Source organism: Thermobia domestica, chromosome 8, assembly GCF_964235325.1.
Source record: "Thermobia domestica chromosome 8, izTheDome1.hap1.1, whole genome shotgun sequence".
NCBI lineage: Eukaryota > Metazoa > Arthropoda > Insecta > Zygentoma > Lepismatidae > Thermobia > Thermobia domestica.
This window is the reverse complement of record NC_137461.1, coordinates 151,437,555-151,463,158: the sequence shown is the minus strand read 5'-3', so window position 1 is coordinate 151,463,158 and position 25,604 is coordinate 151,437,555. Positions and strand designations below refer to the sequence as shown.

Genomic DNA, 25,604 nt, shown 5'->3' with positions numbered 1-25,604 from the left:
CCGAAATTACGGAATTCCGAGATTCCAAAATTACGGAATTCCGAGATTCCGAAATTACGGAATTCCGAGATTCCGAAATTACGGAATTCTGAGATTTCGGAATTCCGGAATAACTAAATTTTTAATTCCGATTCCGGAATTAAGATTTTCATTCCGAAGTATTCCGGAATTCCGGAATCCGGAACACCCCTAGTGTTGAGCTCCCTCGTGGCTAAGCGGTTAGCGTACGCGCCTTTAGCGTTGGTGACCCGGGTTCGGTTTCCGGCGGGAGCTCATGTGGTTCGGATTCAGGGACGTACGCAGGGGGTGGGTCATGGAGGTCCGGACCCCCCCCCCGAAATTTCGACTTTTGTGTAAATTTAGCCTAATTTTAGGGGTAATTTTAGGAATGTTAATGGAAAATACCCTCCTATTGAGTTTGGACCCCTCCCGAGATAAATTCCTGCGTACGCTACTGTTCGGATTCCACGTTAATCAGTAGGTCCACGTCTCATATAGCCTCGCTGCTGAAAGGGACGCTAAACTAAAATCAACAACAACAATAATCCGGTGTTCAGAAAGGGATGGGGTAAGAGAGGCTGACAGACCCGTAGCCAACCCAAGAATGTATGGGGGACCGGTAGAAGTTAAGGGGGCCATCCAACCATATTATAGTTCATTTGCAAGCCTACTGTGATAATTTTAGGGGGTAGTAAAGATTTAGGGGGCCCATCCCCCGTGCCCCCCGGATACGGTCCTGGGGCCGATGATCTCGTTAGCTCTTTATTTTTATTTGAAGGACTAGTAAACTTTCCTATTGTGACAAATATTCATACGTACTTTAGTGATACTTTAGCAAACTTCTAATATAACTAAACACTGCTTTTGAAATATAGTCAATCGACTGTCTCATTATTTACTTTTTAAAATTAACGTTTAATGATAGGTTTGCTCCATGTGTTTTTGTTCTGCATAACAATGAGAAAAATAAAAGGTATACAGGACACCGCACTAAACTTTCCGTTTCATACAAAATGATTTATACCTATTATAGAATTATAAATTAAAGACTCGCTATAGAAAACAATGTAAGTGCCAAAAGCAAAAGTTACTGTAACAGTAGAGACAAAAGATAGTAAATTGTGCCCAAATATCACAAATGACAACCTCCCTGCATCTGTTGCCTGAATAATGGGGATGAAGAATGCTTAATGAGATGCAGTTAGATCGCTTCTGTCCACTATCCGGAATGGACAGGAATAAACCATAATTTAGCGAGAGGTTATAATTAAATGAATGACATTAAATAACTTTAAATAACAATTATATTCTGATTTAATAAGTTAAGTGTGACGTGTGATGTTAAGTGTTTGGATATAACATGACACTCTCAGATTCAGAACCTACAAACTTCTGAGAATTTAAACATAGGCCACAACACAGCCGATAACATACCTTGATACTCCTGTTGTCTAAACCATGGGAGACGATTTGGAACTGGGTACTCCATGTCTGGTGTCCAGGTGTCAACCGACAACCGGAGGTCGTCTGGTCTCGAACCTGAGACCGAGGTTTCACGCACCTCGTTCACTTCTTCCTCGGATGTTCACGCTTGAATCGCTCTATCCAAACTTCCCTCACAATGCAACAAAGAATAGGTTTTTATTTCATCTTCCAGACGATGGAATGTGTCTCCTCAACTCTGGAGTGACGTCAAAATGTCATAGCTGTTAGAAACTTTCGTTTCTCCATTGTTGTGCCATGTCCAAAATTCTCAGACAGCTTATTTCTGCTAGTCTGCATATTATGTCATATCCGAAATTATGTATTCTGTGAACAAAGCTGAATACACAAATATTTTACATCATCATAGAGCTTACAAGCTCTTTTCTTAATTTCTGTCTTTTCATCATAATTATGTCTAGACGACATATAAACAATAACAACCTCATGCGTAATTTCTTACTACATGACAATGTTTACTTTTTCTCTGATTCTTGATTAAACACAACATGACTTTATTATATTAAGATTTTGAATCAGATTAATTTTAAAAACAATGAACAATAAAATGATACTAAAAATGACTAATTATCGGATCCATCCACACAAAATAGAAAATATTATTGCTTAGAAATATAACCTAGCATATAACGAAGTATGAAAATCTAACTAAGGCAGTAACATATTTTAAAAAATAAAATAAGTCAAACAATTTCAAGGTGCCACTTACAATGTTTTCTACAGCTAGTCTTGAATTAAATATTTAATAATGGAACTACACCAAATCAGTTCAGCAATTTCTGACCAAATTGGCCGAAAAGACTCATTCATAAGCGCAAACTACCCATTGTAGTTTTTTTTAATGAAAAATTATTTCTACCATAATCTACGTATATTAATATTGTATTTATTTATGAAATATGGACAAAATTGCCTGAGTCGTTTAAAAAAAAAAAAAATCAATGAGGGAAAACATGTTGCCAAGAGTGAACTACCCTTTCTGAATTTTAAAATGAAAAATGATTTATACTATATGGTAGGTTTCGTAACGGAACATTTATTTATAAAATATGAACAAAATTGCCTCCGGCAGAAATTCACCTCCAGGAGTAAACTAGCCCTTTTGATTTTTTGCTAAAGAAACGACTTATGCAGTTGCTGAATATTCATTTATGGAAAATGAACAAAAGCCTTAGAGACCTTTTCGAGAAAATAACACTTTATTTATTTCACTACCCTTATTTTTGAGGGTAGGAAGAAACTTGATACCCTCTTCCTAGAGATTCGTATAGAAAACTTAGTTTCAGATTTGGTCTCGATAGGGTGACGTGGAGCACTTCTGGCACGGGGCAATTATGACAAGGACCTATAATTTTTGTGTATTTCAGTTTGTTTTAGCTCAGTTCAGTATAATATGTGCTATTTAACATAACCCCTAAACAAGGCAAGATATATTCTTTTTAACCGGTTTTAACACTAGAACGCCCGAAGGTGTCATTTTGATACTTCTTGTCGTAAAACCATGAATAAAATATTTATTTCTTAGGCTAGAGGTTTGAAACTTTTTGATTTTTTGCAGAATAATAATATGAGCACGGGAAAGAACCTGTGCCCAATTAATTTGAGTATTAAGGAAAGTATGACCAGATTTGTTAAAAACGCCCGAAGTGTCAAATTGATACTCTAGCTTACATTAAGAAAAGTTGAGCTTTCATTTTGTATTCTGTGATCATATTTACTGTTTTGCACTGCACTGAGCTAATTTGCACTGCAAAAGTTGTTGAAGATCTGTTTATGCTAGTTTTAGTCTTTTGTTGTAACACGTGACCAGAGTGCTTTATAAGTATTTTAGTCTCATTGTTGCGTCAAGTAAACAAGATTTTATTTTTGGACATCAGAAGTGTGAATTTTCACTGAATAAACTTCCAAGACAATATCGCATCGAGAACAATTTATGGTAAATGCATCTCCATACTTAGGTAAGCATGAACAGGGACCAGAAAACCAACGGCTTGCAGATTATGTTCTTATGAAATTAGTGGAACGTATCTTTAACACTGGTCGTAATGTTACCTGTGAAACTTTTTGACTTCGCTCAAACTTGCAAAGGAACTCCAGGAGAAGAAAATAACCATTGTTGGTAGCTTGAATAAGGTGAGAAGAGAAATACCTGATGCCATTAGAACGTCTCAACAGCCATGTTATGATTCGGCAATGTACGATCACAAGGGAATAACTCTTACAGTTTACCAGTGCAAGAAAAGAAAGAACGTTCTGCTTCTCTCCCCTCTTCAATCTGGTGGCGTCAAATTATCAGCAATAACAAGAAAACTCCAGAAAGTGTTTTCTTCTACAACACTACTAAATAAGGGGTTGATATTATTGACCAGATGACCATAAAGTATTCGGTCAAGACAGGGTCTCGACGATGGGTTGATCATAGCTTCTACAATGTTTTCGACTTGGCAGCCAACAATGCTTGAATTGTCTGTAGGGAGGAGGCATTTAGCCCCCGTTATCTCCAAGAATGTAGGAGTGGTTGCGGCAAATTGGGCTTCAGAGGATACTGGGAAACGGGTGAAATGTCAAATCAAAAAATGCAAGGGAAATCTCACGACGAAAAGGTGCTCTACCTGCTTGAAACTGATGGGGAAAGTGCACTACTCGGGTTCGCTATATTTGCATCAATTGCGATGAAAATAGAAGAGTCGAAGTTACAGAACTTTTCTTGTGTCATTTTTTCATTTACTTTTCTGTGTACCAAAGTAAATTGAAAGATATGTGAAACTAGTTTCTTTACTAAGATGTTACTATTTATATAAAACACTGTAAAAACAGTGACTCCCATGTATGTAGTATTTTCAAAATTTTTAAACTTAAAACATATTAGAACATGTATATTCAGTAAGAATTTTTCTGTTTTAAAATATATTTAGTAGGAGAGTATATTCGAACACGATTAAACATATTTTAAATTTAGTTTCTTTATACTAAAGTAAGCGGAGTCAAAATGACACCTCGCGGGCGGACTAGGGGTCAAAGATACTGGGCGCTCAAGTGTTAATAGCTATCAATATAATGAACCACTTTCACCCACCGCACAGTGATTTCATTACACTTTGCCTGGCGCTAATTTTTAAGCTAGTCATATTTTAAATGCGAGACAGTAATGCCATCTCGTGCCCAAAAGGTTCAATACGTTTAAACTTCCTAATAACGTATTTAACCGCACGTAAATATAATTGGATTGATAAGCCCTTTCTGGGACCACATTGTTGGTTACTGATTTTCAAAATGTTAAATAACTCATTTCGATTAAGTTTGGTTTTACAAACGAAACTTTTTTTTTATATATATTTTAACCCTGTCTGCCAGTGGGTCCGCCGGTCCGGGAGACAAAAAATCTCAAAGAACTACCGGTACTTAATGGAGCACCATCAATTTTGGGTACAATGTAGAGGGTCAAAAGTTAGAAATGGAGTTCATTGATGGAGATTATATTCAAACCAGAAGTAGTAGAATCAACCATTTCCGGTTTTAATGTTGATCTCTATTAGTGTTGCTACGAGACGAGACGAGACGGAACACTTTTAGACGAGACACGAGACGAGACAGACTACTTGTCCCGTCTCGAAAACGAGACGAGATACGAGACGAGACGAGACGTCTCGTGAAATGTCTCGTCTCGTCTCGTGTCTCGAAAGTGAAAACGCTGGCGGGAATGGCCAAGATTGAAATTGCCAGTGGTCCTATAGATTGCAAAAGGAAAATCCCCTTTGTGAGAAAACATGTTGAAAAGCCTTCATAGAAAAGTGTCCTCTGTCTATTGAATGAAACAATCGTGATACATGAGCTTCCAGGAATATCATCCTTAATCTCTTGTCCCAAACTCCCCTTGCTGTAAACTGAGGAATTCTCATTTTTTTTTCATTTCTGGCTGGAATAATGACGAACAAAACAAAGACAGGGAAGATTTTTGCAAGATCAAGAAACCGAACTACCATAACCAGCTATTCAATTTGAAAACTGGGTAAGGTCTACACTCATCATAGCCTGTAGTTGAAAGTTCTGGCTGAGTTGGCAAAGGAGAACAGGCTACACTTGCCTTTATTCTCTGGTGGCGCGGCGGTATTCTTTTGGCTAAATGTACAGAAACGGAAATTGAAGTACGTCATCTTGCAACTAAAATTTTGTCTTCTCTCTTTCTCTCCCTCCCTCCCTCCCTCTCTCTCTCTCTCTCATACACACGCACACACACACATATACACATTAAAGAACGCTTTTACCATTTTACCAATCGCCCGCTTACAGCAGTCATGTTGTAAAATTCACCTCTTCGTTTGGAAGCCGGGAGAAGGACAAAGAAATCAACAAACCCTTCAAATTGTTTGCTTTCTGCAGATTTATGGTAGTAGCAATAACACTGGAAGTGAAGAGGTTTTACAGGGGGCCTTCCTTTTGTTACGCGGCAATGTTTGATCTGACCAGAGTGCGAAATTGCCCTCTGCTTCCATGTTTAGAAGAGGGTAATACTTCCCTTTCCTAGTGAAAAATATTCATTAGGACCTGAATTATCTTCAAAAATGGTTTCTTACAGGCGGATAAAACCTTCTGAACTTAATAAATGTAAAGAACATTTGGTATAATATTCATAGAACTGCGTTGAAAGCAGAAAATATCATGAGAATGATCAAAATTCGAACATTGAAGAACATAATTAACAGAAAAAAAATAGGATACCCAAACCATATTTTTAACCCTGCTATAAAATGTGTATCCTATATTTTTACTAATTCCTTACTTCCATGAAAATAACCTGGCGAGGATATTCTCTCCAAATTATTCAGACTGAAATCCTTTTATTCCGTACGATTTCGCCCCCTGACACAATACGGAAAAACAAATGCTGTTAAAATCCATACACATGACCCTTCCGGGGCTCAACCCGGGGAATTCAAGCCTATAGTCTATTGCCGCACACCGCTCGGCTTGGTATGAAGGTGTACCTTGTATGATTACGAATAGATCACGACAATATAAGAAACTTTAATCCAAAATGGCCACCCAAAAATCATTTTTTTAGACCACTAGCTAATCTGGGTGTACTGTCATGAGTTTGTTACACAAACGGGGCAACCACCATATAGGGGCACACACCCCGCGGGTATGGGAACAGATTTGCCCCATTGCAATGGCACTTTAAGTAGAGCTTACTGTGCAGTAACCTATAAAATTTCAATCAAATAATTTCCATTACTCAATAAAATTATTTGGTTCTAAGCTTTAAAAAAAATAATTGCAACAAATCTAAACATGCTAAAATGGAAAGTAGTTTTTGGATTGGTATGGGTTAACACTACGAAACCTAAAGGCTGGAATATACGAAATCAAAGTGTACACACACATCTATCTATCTATCTATCTATCTATCTATATATCTATATCTATCTATCTATATATATATATATATATATATATATATATATATATATATATATATATATATATATATACCGACACTATAAAGCAAGTGGGCTGATAGTATACGGTAGTGTCGGGCAAGGGCGTCCATCAGGGAGGGCAAGGTGGGGCGCTCGCCCCCCTTAGAGGAAATTGTACTTGGGAATATCAGAAACACAATCGATTTTTTATATTAGTTACAGCAAAATTTGAAACTATATTTGAAACGTCGCTTATACTTCTCCCCCCCTTGGAAACCAGAACATGGGCGCCCTCGTATGGTGAGACCTTTACATCGAACTTTGTTTGTCGTGTGAACATTATTTGACATTAGTGTTTTCATCTTCTACGTACCTATGAGCAATTTAATATATATTCGTGTATTGAAACTGGTAAAACAAATTTGTTTCAAAATGTTAAAAAAAAAAAAGCCAGGGTCGAGATGCCTCAGACAACTAACAGCAGAGATATATTATCTTGTAAACTATTTGTCCTTACCTTGTGAGCTTATTTGAATTTATTTTTAAGACCTTTAGGCAACTTTGGCCCACTCCGAATTGATGATGATGGAAAAATTAGTGGAATGAAGAAAGTAATAGGATACAAGACAACTTCAAGAAAACACACACACGCGATGTTTGTTCACCACAAAGCTCACATGGCACTAACCGAGATCGAACCGACTACCACACACACCGGAGGTGAATGCTTCACGGTGTAGCCACAGTGACATTTCTTCTCTTGTGTGTTCTGGGTAATAACTTAGTTGTATCTTGATTAGCATGGTGCAGTCTCCTACATTTTACTTTCGTTCCCATGGTATGCTGCTATATTTTTTACGAGACAAGACGTGACAAAACGAGACAAACGAGACGAGACGAGACGGGACAAAACCTCTCGAGACGAGACACGAGACGGGACGAGCACATTTTTTCGAGATGGGACACGAGACGAGACATGCTTTGCACGAGACAGCCTGAAGTCTCGTCTCCTCTCGTCTCGTGGCAACACTAATCTCTATAGAACAATACGAGTGGTTTCTTACAATCGACACACAAACCAATCTCCTTCACGTGGTGTACATGTGACATTACTACTTGTTAATGGTGTCGTTGGTCAGACCAATCGATGAATTGGTGATTTTAGGTTTCTTTGTCGTATGAGATTTATTTAGCATTACTAAACCTTAGGTACACGTAGGTCAGAAGGACTTTAATTAATTTAATCAACAAATAGTGGGATGATAGTTGGAAATAAAATTAGTAGAACCATGTGTTGCGGCTGAAAGATCTACAATTTACTCAAAAATTTTTATTTCTATTCAAAATGAGCCACAGCATTGAATACTTATGTTATTTTATTAATATCTCAGTGAGAAATGAAATAAGCTCTTTAAGTTAGTATTCCGGTTATGTCCATAAGGCTGAAGAAGAACTATGATTAATGAAATTGAATGACCAAGAAATAATAGATAAAATGAGAGTGTGTGGTAAATGGAAGAAGCCCGAGAAAACCCACCGACATGATTCTGTCTACCAGAAACACACATGGTCTAACAAACAGAAAGCAGACTTTGGTAAATGAACTTCGGGACCATCTTTCGCACGGTAATAGTGCACATTTAAAGTGTTAATATTACAAACTGGAAGAACGCAATAGCCAGAAAGCGTTTTAAGGTTTCCGACTCGCCGCATATATGATAGGACGCGTTAAGGTATTAAGTGACGGCGGGGCAGAGTGAGGAAGATCTACATCTCACGTGCAAAGGGTCCCTGGTTAGATTTCCGCTCGAATCATTTGTTTTGCTTTTTGCTTTAACCAATAAAGTAGTCATTTGTAACTACAAGTAAAATACTAATTCACCATATGTTTATAACGCATAAAACAATGTAAATATTAAAATCAGTTGTAAAACCTTGCAATGTTCCATGTTAACTAGCAAACACATGTAACCTATTCTGTAAATATATTGATAATAGAATCAATTACCCGTCGCTGGATTAAATTAAGAAAAAATAGTAATATGTACCTTAGTCAGTCACTTTTTACTATTACTAAAGCGTTTTTGATATCGGTCATTTTCGATTATTTTTATATATCCTCTCCCCTCCGCATGTAGCGAGGCACGGCATCGGAAGTGTCATTGTTCATCTCAGCGACTCCGAAAACTATGAATTCGACACTAATATTGGTCATTTAGATCATTTTTATATATCTCGCCCCTTCCCCAAGTTGTGGGGCTGAATTTGAATTTAAACAGCATAAGAAGTGTCACTGTTCATCGTAGCGACCCTGAAACCTGTGTTCGACACTAATATCTGTCATTTTTTATCATTTTTAAATATCTCACGCCTCCCTCACCTTTAAGTTACACCGTCAAAGTGATGTGCCAAAAACCATCTCAGGTCTAAACTTCATCTTGGTTGTAAATTTGATCGAGATCGGTTCAGTAGTTCAAGAGTTCTTAAGCTTTATTTGTTTTTAAATATTTTCCCCTCCTATCTCCTAAGTTCTACCATCAAAGTGAAATGATAAAAAACCATCTTAGACCCGAATCTTATCTATGTTAAAAATTTGATCCAGATTGATCATTTGGTTCAAGAGTTATTTAAGTTTTATTTATTTTTAACTTCTCCCTCCCAATCCCCTAAGTTCTATGGTCAAAGTGAATAGATAAATAGCATCCCTGGCCCAAACCTCATCTTTAAAAATTTGATCTAGATCGGCCGAGTGTCAAGAGTGATGAACTAACAGATAATCACTTTCAATTTTATTTCTTACATACTGCTTATATCTCCTCCTCCTTCAACCTCTACGTTGCACCGTCAAAGTTAAATAACAAAAATTATCCCAGGCTCAAATATCATCTATGTTAAAAAAAATGATCAAGATAGTTAGATGGTTAAAAAGTTGTTTTATTTATTTTTATATATAAATCCCCCTCCCCTCCCTAGATTCTAGTCAAAGTGAATATATAGAAAAACCCTTTCCAGGCCCGAAACCATATCTATGTTGAAAATTTATCGAGATTGGTCGGGTGGTTTAAGAGTTATTAAGATTTATTCATTTCATATATTTCCCTCCTTCCCTCCTCCTCCCCTAAGTTCTACCGTAAAAGTGATACGCCAAAAATCACGTCAGGTTCGAACCTCAACTATGTTGAAAATTTGGTTAAGATCGGTCGGATAGTTGAAACATAATGAGGTCACAAAGACAATCACTTTTATTTTTATTTTTTTAAAAATTATCTCCCCTTTCTCTACGTTGGACCGTGAAAGTGAAATGACAAAAACTTCCGAGGTTCGAACCACATCTATGTTAAAAATTTGAGCGAGATCGGTCTGGCGGTTTAAGAGATTAAGAGTCACAAACATAGTCACTTTCAATTTTATAATACAGATCACAAGTTATATTATAGTTACCACATTCGTTGTGTAAGAAATGTTCTTGACGCTTCGTGTGTATATCTGTGGCCACTGTGCGAATTACAAGAAGATGATGGTGAAATCCCCTTTGGGAATACTTGATGTATGCTAGAACCAGGGTCGTCATTTCAGACGACAATAGCATGGGAAAGTATGATAGTTGCAGTCAGGGGCGTCATTTATTAGAGCAAGAAGGGGCAATTGTCCTCCCCGAAGAGTTTGAGAAATACATATACTTTAATCGATTGCCTACTAATACACTAGTACAAAGTCTTATGTCGGTGGTGCTCATGTTCCCCTCAAGGGAAGTCTGAAATAACGCCCCTGATTTTAGTACACATCAAGTTTAACCAAAGGAGTTTTCTTTTCATCCCCCTTGTAATTCGTACACTGTCCACAGATATACACACGAAGCGTCAACATTTTTTACACAACGACCGTCGTAACCATAATATAACTTGTGAAATCAATATATTTACGGAATAGGTTACATTTTGTTACTAGTTAAAATGGAATGTTGAGAGATTTTACAACTGATTTGAACATTTCTATAGTTTTATGCATTATAAACATGTGATGAATTAATATTTTACTTGTAGTTGCAAATGACTACTTTATTGGTTTAAGCAAAACAAATGACTCGAGCGGGAATCGAATCCGGGATCCATTGCACGTGAGATGTAGATGCTCCTCACTCTGCCACACAGTCACTTGATAAATTAACGCGTCGTATCATTTATGCGGCGAGTCGGAAATTTTTAGACGCTTTTTGTCCGCTATTTCCGACTATTGCACTCTCCCAGTTTGTAATATTAACACTTTAAATGTGCACTACTACTACTAAAGTCTGCTTTCTCCTTGTAAGATTCAACCAATGAACTCCCGCGTTAGATGTAAGCGCCCTACCACTTTCCTTTAATTCGCGCTATGGTCTTAAAAACTCTCAATATTCTAACATGACAGGGACACTAACAGAAAAATTTCGAGCACAGTTAACACTTTCAGTCCTAGGGTTATTTAAATTGACAAAGTCCTGTGTCCTGGAGAAAATAAGGGTTATTTTTAAAAATCATATCTTCTTCTTAAGTTTTTACTCTAAACGGTTGAAACTTTCAGAAATATAAGAAAAAGTACCAATCTACTAGAAGATATCAGTTTCCGAACAAGAGCTATTTAAAAAATCATTGCAAAAAATAACTTTGTTTATTGCAAAGTAATAATGGTAGAGTTTATGAATGATAATGATATACCTTCTTTAGTTCTCTTTCTACAATGACTGAAAGGCATTCTTGGATCAGATTCGTCAATAGATAATTTACAAAGAACTCAAAATTACTTTATCGAATAAAAGAGCGTACAAAATTAATTTTTGGTTGGTATTTTAAATTTTAAATGAACGTGTCGTTCCCGAACGACACTCGGATTTAACGTAAGTTTACAGCCTGCCGTTCCGGAACTACAATAAGATTGAAAGTGTTAAAACGCTCATGTTCTTGAGTGGAGTTCGAACCCAGATGGATTTCTTCTCGCAACTCGTATTGCTCACAAGACGAGAAATTTCTCGCCCCGTCTCAAAATTGAGACGAGAAACACACTTTGAAATTTCATACGAGACGAGAAATTTCTCTAGTCTCATGGATAACACTAGTCACCCAAGTCTTAGATCTCAAACCTATTTTAGTATTTATGGTATAAACACTATGAATTGATATAGTTATTGTATGAACCTAATTGAAGAGCATTTATTAACGTTTCAAGATACGTAAGCCTTTACCCACTATACTCCAATAATAATTATAGTTTAAATGCTGTTATATCATACTCTTTGTGGACCTCTCGTGACACAGAAGGATTCTGATAACTTCTAGATTAAATTACGAAAAGAAAACAGTGCATACATTTTGTACAAAAATTTACAACTCTAGACGACACGAGAAAAAATTTCTGAGAATCGAGATGATATGACAAATATTCTTCAAGAATCGAAATAAGGCAAGATTTCTGCAAAATTTACAAGATGAGGAGATTGCAACATTCTAGTCTCTTGGTTAACGTTACTTGCACCAGAGAACATTGACAGAATCCGAATTGAGTGCCAGGAATTGAACTCGCGAATACATACACTATAAATGAAATCTTTGAGTTTTACGTCCCACAGTTATGCCGGTTAGGCTAAAGGAGACGTTGAGGGTGAGAAATGAATGAAATAGTGGAATGAAGAAAGTGGGAGGAAACGGGAGAACCCCGAGGAAACCTACGCAAACGGTATTTGTCAACCGCAAAATTTGCTTGGGGCGAGCTGGGATCGAACCAAAGACCCAATGCACTAGAGGTGAACGCTCTACCACTGAGCCACCGCGGCCCACGTACACTATAGGAACACGTGTTAATCATTAGGTCAGGGGGAAGGGCACCACTGATTCACCATGGCCCCTAGAATACTTAAAGACATAGTTAATATTTCTCAGAAAAAAATCTAGTTTATAAGTATGTAACGAACTTTCATACTATATACTATTTTCTCTTTCTTTCTTTTTATCATTTCTCTTCTCCGTTGAAGTTGAATATTACGTTTAAAAAAATCGAAAGGTCGTAGGTGAAGATATGAGAACGCGGAAGAGCGGAAAAGTAGAGTATTTAAGTCAGTAGGTACAATTCACAGTTGGTCTTAAAAATAAAACAAAGAATATCTTTTGTATTATCTGAAAGGGTCATTCACTTTTTAGCTTCACTTTTTCTTCGGTTCTTCTTTCTCTGATCGCGTAACATAGTGAGAAAAACATTTTTGGTCTTTTGATCATGAATTAGAACAAATGTTTTTCTTCCGAGAAAAAAACTAATAAAATTAGTGACACACATCTAACAAGGAAGTTATTTAGCGTTACAATTTTATACACTAAGAACACTTGAAATCAACGAAAAAAAAAATGATCTACATTCGCTACTAAGGAAAAAGCTCCTATAATTGTATCATATTTCGTAATTTCGTGCAACACAATTAACAGAGCGCTATGAACGGATAATGATTTTTAGTTGTGTGATGTGTGATTAGCACATTCGTTATAGCAATCTTTTCTAGCTTCCTAGACAAGAATTCGATAAATCGTAACTAAAGTAATTCCCAAAATGTTACCCGATGCTGCGTCACCACCGAAAATTATTTTTCCTCACTTAAAATCAAACCTGGTACTTTGCAATAACAATGGATAGATCAAGTTTGACTCATCTCCATTATTGTTTCCGGATATGCCATTTATTACTAGCTCGTATTTATGCACACAATATTGAGTTAAATATTAAAAATATCTATTCGTAAAATTTGCGTCTTAATAATTTATTTTCAGAATTCGGGACCCTATCTTCTAACTTTATCTTACCTCTTGCTATCTTTTAAACAAAGAGTTTAATTTCAAATATACAATGTTTAGCTGGACATTGAAACGAAGAAAAAAAAACTTATTCGTAAATTCGTGTGTTAGTGAGCATTTTCTAAATGTGGGACTTTCTTTTCTAATTTTCCTGTCTCTTTCACTATTTTTTAAAAATAATTTTTATGACGTGTATTTGGGTACATTGTCACTTTACAGTATTAATTTGTTTTCATCTACTATACAGGGTTAGCATAAATGATTCGTTTGTTTTAAAAAGGCTATATTTTCAAAAGTATTACAAGTACACGCATGAAAGATATATTAAGAGAATTACAAACTCACTAAATTTGCACTGTGTGGCAGCACGAGTCCATGATCTTTCCTATTGGGTGTGGCAATGTCCGGTTCTTTTCATTCTATGGTTCCGGTTCTGTGTGGTTCTTTTCATATATCTTTTATATGTGTACTTGTAATACTTTTGAAAATAAAGCCTTTTCTAAACGAATGACTAATTTTTTTGTATTTATTTTTGAAGATAGTCGAAAATAGATAAAAAGCTGGTATGAATGTGTAATAAAACAAATTCTACCTGTTAATAGAAGAAAGCAGAACAGGTAATTAAATGTATAAGATTAAATTTATTTTATGCATTACACAGTAGTTATAATGCACTTAATCTTCTATAACTATATCATATAGATATTGTAACTACATCAGCTGTAATTTCTATTTTAAAAGATAAACTTTCAAAACTATATGTATTTTTTTTTTTTTTTTTACAATTGTCTTACTGTTTTATTAAATTTCTGCTACTTTTAATCCACTCAGGGAAATAAAAAACATTTGGCACGAACATGAAATTTCGTGAGGTCAATTTTGTGTACACTTAGATAATTTTGCACTATATTTGTTTTTAGTTTTCTTCGAAAATTTACTGATAACACGTTATTAAAATATAACTTTTGATCAATCTTTCGTACTTTGTCAATTTTGTTTTACCCTTATGCACAGATTAAAGATAGTATTTCACGGAACTAATACTTTGAGCTTTTTAATGTATTGTATGCAGCTCCTTTTTACTGCTACCCACTATTCTCGTTTGAAATTCGATTTTTTCTCGATTCAACTAAGTAACACGTTTCGTTTGAAAATCATTGGAGATTGTACACTACATTGTTTACGGTATAATTATTATGTGATGAATATCAAAATTGCTGAGTTAGCCTTCTCGTAAGATAAATAATTCAACTGTAACTTCTGTTTTAGTAAAAATACTTCCTGGAATAAGAATTTTGTATGAAATAAAGTTTAAATCTCATCATGGAGCAATATTTGTTGTTTTAATAATAGCTCAGAACAAGTGAATGCATAAGAACTATTTTGAAAATGTCGCCACAGTCTGTCTGAACGAGAAATATAACGTTAACTTTCAAAATCAAGTAAGACTTAATATAAAGTAATTAAAAAATATATAAAAGTATAACGTATGCAACTTATAACAATTTACTTTACAATGTTTCAAATTTGATCACGAGTCACAAAATAAAGTGAATTGTTTAATCTAATATATTCCATGGTGTGACCTTGAAATACGAAGTCAATTAAACGAAATGAATCATTAACAAGAAAGATATTGGGAAAATACGAATAAAAAACTTCCAGATTATTCACATATGCGATTATGTACAGCAGAATCAAACATACATAAGGTGAGTTCGAACTAGGGACAGTTCAAATCAGAGATGAGGATCCTACCAAAGTGTTACTGTGTGTTCTCATATTAGCTATCTTCATATAACAGTTCGATTATATTTCATAGTTTTCGTAATCAACTCAACGCCTTGTGCAGCGTTAAACATGTGGCACAAATCCAACACTCTGATATTTAGAAATTACTTTTGTATCAAACAGGATGAAATTAGTTTATTAATGACATTGAACTCTACGCTGGTTGCACTTACTTCAAATATTAATAAGATTAGACTGTGAATAAAAAGTTATTTGAACACTAAATCATGTGAAATTAGTTCCACCAATGACAGCAAAAATTAAATTCACTTAGATCTCAGCTTAGTGCAATGGAAGACTTAAGTATACAGAGTATTTCAGTAGGATGTCTTACCTTTTAAACGGGAATATTATTAATGATGATGTATTAAGATAACCAAGATTATCTTTGAGGGAAATAATTTAGTTACATTTGTTGAAAGTTTCTCTCTTTTCCTGCAGAGACAATCTTGTCAGTTTCGTCATGTCTACATCAATATTGTTTATTTTCTTTGTGGTGTTGTCCCGAGGTTTTGGATAGTACATGACTACTGCCTGTATACTCAGTCTTCTACAGAAAATAATCTGTTGACGTTAAGCCTGGTGACCTTGAAGGCTACAAAGTTTTAGAGATTTTAATGTCAGTCTGTATGGTCTTAGTTTCACATGCTTTGGCACATTGACACCGACTAGTCGATGTCTTGTGATAGACGATGCAATGACTTGTGGAAAGAGAAGCATTCGCTCAAGAAAAATCTTCTGAATATTGTGCATCTACAATGGCTGATTGTGTTTTCCTTTTTCAATGATTAATGAACCATTCCTTCCCATCTTTTTCACTAACCTTAGAATTGTCGTTCGATTAAGACCATAACGAATATTAGACTAATATCGGTAAGGTCTTTGTGTGACAGTGAAAGAACTGGTTAACATAGTTCTTAATAATTAAGATACCCTGAATGAATTAGGCAATCCATTTTAGTTATGTGATAAGAAAGAACAATGTTTAACCTGCCCGAAAACACAAGATCGATATGTATCGCAATCGAAACTTCTGATCCCATACATCATTTTAATGTATATGTAATATTCTGCATACCAACCACGGATGCAGTCATAATTATTGGAAATTTGGACGTTCCGTTCAAATTGTATTTATTGATTTAAAAAATATATATGTACAGTTTGAATAGATTTGCCATCTACTAGAGGCGAAATACAGACAACTATTATTTTAAATTTTCTTGGAGGTGAAAATGTATGTAAAAAATCCCACCATTGAGCATTGTCTAAAATAGGAGAGAAGTAATGGAAAAAGGAACGTTTATATTTTTCTAAGTAGATAAAGGATCATTCACGCATTCACTTATGAGACCAGAAAATTTCAATGAAGATTGAGTGATATAGAAATCGCTCCTAAAGTATTTCTATACCAGTAGCAAAATGGAAATCTTATTCATAGGCTAATTTCATTTTGATGGAAAACTGTTTTCCCATATTTAATAAATAATATGTGAATCAGTTATTGTAAAACATATATCATCAACTTCAATATATTTTCTGAAATATATACGAACCACTACATTATTTGCGACCTTCTTAAGATCTAGTTTAGAGAGATTTGAAATACATTTAGAGCTGGTTGAACTATTATTAATAGACGAATAAAATTACGAAATTTTCTACAAAAAAAAATGCATGACAAAAAGGCAAGGCGTAATATATGATGACGTAATTAATCAATTATTTTCGTCCTTCATTTGATTTTTTAAAATAAATAGTAGTGTCAGGTGTACACCACTTGAAGGAGTTTGTATGACGTGATATTTTCTCAATTAATTGAAAGTGAAAGTGGTAGCAAATTTGTACTACTTACGATTTTAGTAGGGAAATTACAGTGTAGAAGAAATATATTCTTTTGACGCTTAATTAATTATAGAAAACCGTTTCTTTCTTCACATTACTGTTTTAGTGTATACATAGCGATTAACGTTAGACTAGAAAAGGTTTATTTCTTCTGTTCTCAGTTTGAATATAAGGTTAAGAGAGAAAATGTCATCTATTATTACAACGCTAAATCTATTCCCAAAGAAACCCTTCTCGCTATCCCGTATCGCTTTTGCTCTATACATGAATATTGAAACCGGAAGTTGCACTGGATTTCTATCACCACCTGTTTTAGCAGACAGTTAAGGATAGAAGTAGAATATATATTCTTGGGCTGATTAGTGCCTTAGTCAAGTGCAGTAAACCGTTTCCCGTTATCTATTACTGTTTTCGCTCAATAGTGTTCAACGTTAAAACAAGGAATGATTGTTTTCTCCTACTTCTGCTTGAATATCACTTCCATTAACGAATAATTGTTAACTTTTGATCCTCTACGTCCTGGTTAAAATTGATATCGATCCATTAAATGTTCTTGAGATTTTGTGTTCCCGTATTGACACACGGACCAAGTACATGCATAGAGGAGTTTTGATAAATCAAAATCTACAAAACTCATCCCATCCTGACTAAATTCGGCAAAGATGTTATCATTGGCTTTCTTAATACATAAAAAAAAACATTTTCCTATACAACTCTGTGGTCATCGAGCTATTGAGCCATGAAGTTAGAGTTTGATCATAATATATGACGTACATGGTCTGGAGACCTCATCCGATTGCCACCAAACTTGGCATGGGAGTTGACATTGAGTTACTTATTGTTAGCCAAGTGAAGACTTAAAAAAAAAATCTTGTGAGGACTTTTAGTTCCCGACCTATAGGCTATCAAATTTGAGGTTTACACTTAGACTACAATGAGAGAGAGGAAAAAAACTACATATTTTTTAGTCTAGAAAATCCGGAAATGCGAAATTTAGGAGGACTCTGTATCACAGCCAGCATTTTCTCTACAAGGCCAAGTACAGTTTGGTTGCTTAGCCAGGACTAATTTGTACAGTTGCAAATAGACGGAAATCAAGATATGTCCTCGGTTTTTATGTGCACGGTACAGAAAATCATTATTATGTCCAGGGTTAAATTTACTACTAGGCCCACTAAGCCGAGGCCTAGGGGCACAACTTTCTCAAGGGTACACGTTGGACGAAAATTTAATAATGGAGATCAAAAATATTACAAAATTTTAATAATAATACTAATATATATAGTATGAAACACCATCCTCCAAGACATTCAGCATGATGTAATGAACACTTTCTCTTAAACAGCGAAGATGAAGCCATCTTAAATATTTTAAAGGTAAATGTTTCCACAAAACTGTATTTTGGACAATTACACAAATTTTACTGATATTGTTTCATACTACTTTTTCTCCTGTTTCATTTACTTTCCTGTTTAAAGTGAATTTAGTTTTATTAAAAATATAGTTTTATTTCTTGTAATCAAATTAATGTAATCATTATTTTTTTACAGTAGAAACATATTTTTCAACAATGTAAATAATGGTGAAAACTTCGTTTTGGTGAAAATGTCTGAATATTCACACTACTAAGGATGAAAATTCAAAACGAATTTATTATATTATTGCACTACAGTCCGACTCAAACCTCCTGACGTTTAAGGCGTGTCCTCCTTTTCACAATATCCAATGCAGATTGGGCAACGTTGTCTAATAACTTTCTTCCTGGATTAGGAGAAAGTAATTTCAAAGATACGTCCTTAAGATATATGTCACTATAGCGTTAATAAATTTGTCTAAATTTATAACAAATTTGTTTTTCAATATCTCAATCTTTCGCGTTAATGTTTCACGTTGTTTGTGCACGAAAGGAAGCGAAATCCGACAACGTTGCACCTGCACATCATTGGCTTTTGACAGATGTCAAGAGGTTTGAGCCGGACTTTAGTGCACACTGTAAAAATAAAACTGATTATTTTTCTCTGTAACTTATATTTTTGAAACGTAAATTTGTTACAATTTAAATCTTTCTGTATAGCAGATTCTAAATAAAAATCCATTAAAATTTATGCATAAACGTTCAAACCAATGTATGAATAAACCTTTTATTGGTTAACGTTTTTGCACAACGTGCTCAGGGGCGAAAAATATCTTTCGATCTAGAGGCGGTAAAACAGTAAATCCAGTCCTGGTTATTTACTTTGATAAGCATTATCTGTGTTGTGTACGGACACTGCACAGTCCAGAAAATCTGCACCTCAATATGGATTTTCTAGAATTGCAGTTCTCCTGCTGAGGTAGGAACAACGCCAGCAAAGCCGCCTGCAGCAGGAATCTACGTATTTTCGTTCTAAATACTCTCGATTTTTCACTCCTTGTAAATATGATAAGTGTATACCGAACTCATTCGATCTAGATCAAACTTGTCAGGGAGACAGGACCTGAACTTGCTTGGTATGCATGCGATTTTTCGTTCTTACACCTTTGTTTTCCGAGTTATGGATCACCAAATGTGAGATTTAGGTTTAGTCGAATTTTCGCAAAAATAAATAAAATAAATAAAAGCTAATTGCTGTTTACAGCAAGAATTAGTGAGAATAACCCTATTAAACGTTAATTTGAAGAAAAGCGTATACTTGTTAAACAGCAAATAAACTCACAGCGTACTTATAACTAAGATTTACTCAATTAATGAATCAAGGTTTATTCTACAAAATGGAAACCTCATTACTACATACAGCTTTCTTCCAACTTCGGGAAATCTCATGAAAATTTACTCAAAAATTTAAATTAATTGAAATAACTAAAGTGTAGTATTGTTCAAAAAATAAATTAGCCACCTACCTTGTTTGAAAAAAAAAAAAAAACATAATTCTGGTGGCAAGCATACTTGGGAAATTCTAATACTTTGGTTCTAATTAAATAATCTGAAATGGTCGAGGAATATAAATATTTCTTTGAATTAACCACAACTGTGAATTAGAGTGCAGGGCTTTCAAAGAGAAGTAAGTGGCCATTTTTTTTTTCAGGCTGTGCGTCTATAAATTGCTTGTATCCACACCTGAGAGAGCTAGCAAATGTGTATTTCTTCATTTGTAACATTTTGTAGAAAACATCCAGTGTGTTATTGATATAATAATAATAAGTAATGCAGGAATTAAATTTTGGAGAAGCCTAAGGAGCTGAACCCCCCGCATCTATTTTATAGAGAGAGCTTAGGCGCATTATCAAATTACTCAGCCAAAAATAAGCGCCATAGTTCCAAATATTAAATATAAAAATACGTACTTTGCAGTAATATTTTTAATATCATCAACGCTAACGAGATGTGATACGTTTGCTTGATATTAGTTGTTTATTTCTGTTCCATACGTATAGCAATAATTTAATATTTAATACGTACTGGGCATTGAGCTACATGATTAACCCTTTGGTGATTTTATAATATTTAAGGTAAATTTTACACTTTCAGTCAAGCAGTTGCTATAGTTTCACTATTTATCCTAAACCCATAGTTCATACCTCATTCTCTTCAGAATAAAGCAACTTTCCAAACAGTACCATTCGCATGGCCGTATCATCTACCTGAAAATGGGAATTTGACGAAAATGGGATTTTTTCTGAAATAATGACCTTTTCAAATTCAAACTAAACAATGGTAAGAAAATTGTAGAGAGGGGGGAGTGAAAAGGGAGGGAAAAAACCACAACACGTCTACTCTATCTGGTGGTCATGTCGACGACATACATATGTCTTCTTGAATCCCATAAAACGTTTTAGACAGCATTTGCAAGAGAACAAAATAAGCTTTTTGTGTTCTAATCTTTAAGGCCAAACAAATGACGTCATGACCCCCACTAACTTGGTGAGCTCCTTGAAACACATGTAACTTCCTTGCAATGTATGTACAATTAAACACTAAAGGAATCTGCAGTAATAGACGTTATGCGAGCGTTTTAAAAGAATACACATGTATGGTAAATATATATATATATATATATATATATATATATATATATATATATATATATATACTCTCTCTTCTTTGGTTCAAGATAACAAGATAACGTTTGGTCCAATTTGCCCCAATCGATAACAATAACGTGTCGATGGTCAGCCCCCATTTCAAACATGCTCTCATTCACCGTATCCTTACGTTAGCGCAAAAGACAGTAACTTCATTTACTTACGTTGTTGTCCAAATAATCGACAACCTTGCATTTTCATTTAACATTGGCCCGGCGGGAGCTCATGTGGTTCGGATTCCACGTTAATCAGTAGGTCCACGTCTCATATAGCCTCGCTGCTGAACGGGACGTAAAACTCAAAAATCAATCAATCAATCAATCAATCAATCATTTAACATTGGGCGCATAAAGACTGTACAGCCCAAACAGTTCCTCCAATTTTAAAAAATCCTTACTTTAGATTGAAAACATCATATTTCGAGATGGTTTCTCCTCTTACATTTTGTTGTAACTCTGATAACAACAGAGTTGCACTATGTCAGGGACTTTTGAGACACCCTATATATATATATATATATATATATATAATTCTTTTAATATTTAATATATTAATATCCATTACTGAGCTTTGAGCTACGTGGTTAAGATACCCTCGCCTCGGAAGACAACATTTGGTCTTAGATCTGCGGATCGATAACATTACAGGGTCGCGTTGGCTCAGTGGTAGAATGTTCACCTCTGGTGCTTGGGATCCCGGGTTCGATCCCAGCCCCCGCCAAGTGAACTTTGTGGTGGACAAACACCGTGCGCGTGGGTTTTCTCGGGGTTCTCCCGTTTCCTCCCACTTTCTTCATTCCACCATTTCATTCATTACGCATCATCACCGTCTCCTTTAGCCTCACCGGCATAACCGTGGGACGTAAAACTCAAAGATTTCATTTCATTTTCGATAACATTACAATTTAATCTCCGAAGTAATGTTCACACGTAGCAGTGCTACAGCGTACACCACATGGAGGAGTTTGGTTTGGTTTCTGATAATTCAAACTCCTTAACACGCTAAATTTTACCAACCTCTATGCTTAAAGATTACCAACCGTATACGAATTAAATGAAGTGTACTTTAAGGTGAATGAATATTTAAAAATATAAAATATTTAGTCGTTAAGTTTGTTGCGTAGAAAGTCATTTCGTTTCATTTTTGCATTCTACAAGATTAGTATCTTGCATCCTGAGCATTATGCCAGCCCGATAATATCATCAGCACTTCGGGTAATATATTCAGCAAGGATGATGTTCACAATTACATAGGAATACATAGGAAACAGATTTGTGTTTGTTCACGTCATGGGATCAAGTGGGTGGATCATCCCTATCAACGAACACGATTATTAATTGACCCTCTACATACTGAGCAAAATTGATGCTAATCCATCAACGAGTACTTGAGATTTTGTGTGTTCCAACGGACATACGGACAGACAGAGTAATTATATAAAGGAGGATTTGGTAAACTCAGCTCCTTAAAATCCATTCCTTTTTTTTGCAATATCATCGAAACATTGCTGCTTCTTAACCTCTCTGTACCCAGTCCATGTTTAAAATTGTAGTTATCCTTGAAATATGGTTGCATTTGTACGTAAAGATCAGACACTTCTAAAGATTCAGAACTGCAGTAAATACATGATTCAGTGATAGAATGATAAAGCTTTGAAGTTTAATATTCCTTTTCAGTTTCGAGGCTATGTGACATATGAACCTACAACATAACGTCAGACAGTGGCGGATCTAGCCCGGGGCCGAGGGGTCTAGGTCCCCTAGTTTTTTGAGTGATAAAAATAATTTAAGCTATTATTTATATATTTTGACAGTTTGTAGTAAATTCATGATATACCTATTATAGTTTGGGTTCTGCTGCCACTGGTTACCTTCTAGACCCGCCACTGACGTCAGATTCGAACAACATCAGCTTCCACTGGGAATCGAACTCCGATCTTCTATGCTGAAGGCGTATATACTAACGCCTTCAATACGTATACACTAACCACAATAGAGCTCATTTTCATAATTAAGGTTCATTTTATTAAACAAAGCGCTCGTGTCCTTTTGCAAATTATTAACTCATATGCGATATGTACAAGAGTGAAAGATAAAGAAACATTGAATCATTATTGTAGTGCTTACACTATTCCAAGATACTGTATTTCCTAGTTTTCCTATAGCGATAAGGGAATACAAAAATACAAAACTGCTAATCACAATAATAATAATAATAATAATAATAATAATAATAATAATAATAATAATAATAATAATAATAATAATAATAATAATAATAATAATAATAGTAATGAGTTTCCTTGTGGCTAAGCGGTAGCGTACTCGCCTTTGACATGGAAGACCCGGGTTCGATTGCCGGCTGAAGCTCATGTGATTCGGATTCAACATTAAAGTGTATGTCGCCTCATACAGCCTCGCTGCTGAAAAGAACGCTAAATTAAAATCAAATATTATTATTATTATTTATGATCTGTCAATATTATTCAGATAATGAAGTCCGAAGCCTAAGATAGACGAGATCTTACTCATATACGAAATATGGGATGACGGCACTTGAGTTGTTGTTGTTATTGAGTTGAGTTTAACGTCTCTTTCAGCAGCGAGGCTATATGAGACTTGGATCTAGAGTTTAACGTGGAATCAGAACCACATGAGCTCCTACCGGGAATCGAACCCGGGTCTCCCACGCTAACCGCTTAGCCACGAGGGAGTTTAGAATCCCAGTTGAATGTCCTAAGGGCAAAACGGCCTACGGTATACCAAGCGGCACTGTGGAGTGCTTTAAAAAATAATTTTCAAGAAATATTTGGGACAATGTTTCTTTCCAAGTACTGAATAATCAAGTAACATAATAACGTTCGTAACATTACAGAATATTAATAATAATTTACAAAACAATGAAACCTTCTGAAGGTATAATTTAATAATATTAAGATGGAATAAACGAACGTAAATTGAACCAATTTGTAAAAGAAAATGTCAAGTCAATAATTTATAAATAATTTAGAATTATTGTTACATCTGGTCATTTCTGTTAGTCAACTACCTCATGCCATTATTTGGATTTTTAAAAAGTGAGTTAATGAAACAAACCTGTTCAAGAACTTGAACTGAGTCTCCTTGTAATCCTGAAGATCCTAAAGATTTACATTCACAGTAAAACAAATATATAACTCGTATATTAAACCGTTTGCCAATCTAGTTACCAGGGTATGATCCATTAGTAAAGAAACAATGAACTCATCTATTTGTTGAACAACAATAATTTAGATCATAATTCTACCTACCTAACACTCCGTATGCTTGGTGCTGTAGGTCCGAAAACGTATACTAAATACCACTATATTAATTACTTCCTTGAGGAAATGGTTTACGATTACGTTTCCTGTCACCGTAGATTGCTCTGTCAGGAGAATTGGAATCCGCCCATCGAAGATCTTGAGAATGATACTACTGAATAGGAAGTGATTCTTACTCAAGGCAAATGGCTATGTTGACGGCTGAACCGAGAACCTCTGACACAGCGATTTATCAAGTCTTAAAAGTCAAAATGATATTTACTCTTTCTCTCTCTTTTTTTTCTATTACTGAACATCATCATAACAGTTGTGTATATGTATGTGTGTTGTTTATAACCTCTACTAAGGAAGGTGGGTGCACTCAAACCAGCATTGTGAAGCGTTTCGGACATTGGGTCAAATGTCAGTGTTACGGCCAAAGTCCCCCACGTCAGACTCTGTGAATATGATTCCACAGGCGAAGAAAAAAAGAGAAAAAGAAAAAATGTGTAACTGTATGCAATTAGTCATACACTCTTTGGAAAGTACATGACTATTGCATAAAGATTGTTTTTGTTATGTTTTCTTTATAAACTAATTATTTTTCTATTGCTAGCAAATATTTGTAGTTGCATTTATATTGCAAAATTAGTTTAATTTCCTAAAATACAGCAAGTGGGTTTCAGAATCATGCTAATAAATATATTCGTAAATTTTAATATAGAACACTTAATAATAATAATAATAATAATAATAATAATAATAATAATAATAATAATAATAATAATAATAATAATAATAATAATAATAATAATCATCATCATCATCATCATCATCTCACATAACATTTGCAGCCAACTCCTAATAAATTTAGAGGTTATGGTTATTCAG

General features: G+C 34.9%; 1 protein-coding gene across 1 annotated transcript in view; it reads right to left on the bottom strand.

The window, feature by feature from the left end:
* The window catches only part of LOC145693290 (alpha-tocopherol transfer protein-like), a 57,340-nt gene extending 32,321 nt beyond the window's left edge, over window positions 1-25,019 (bottom strand). Inside the window, exon 1 of the mRNA XM_081769142.1 lies at window positions 24,723-25,019. The gene's annotated coding sequence lies outside the window, so the exon portion shown is untranslated. The remainder of the gene's footprint in view (window positions 1-24,722) is intronic.
* Window positions 25,020-25,604: the final 585 nt, after the last annotated feature.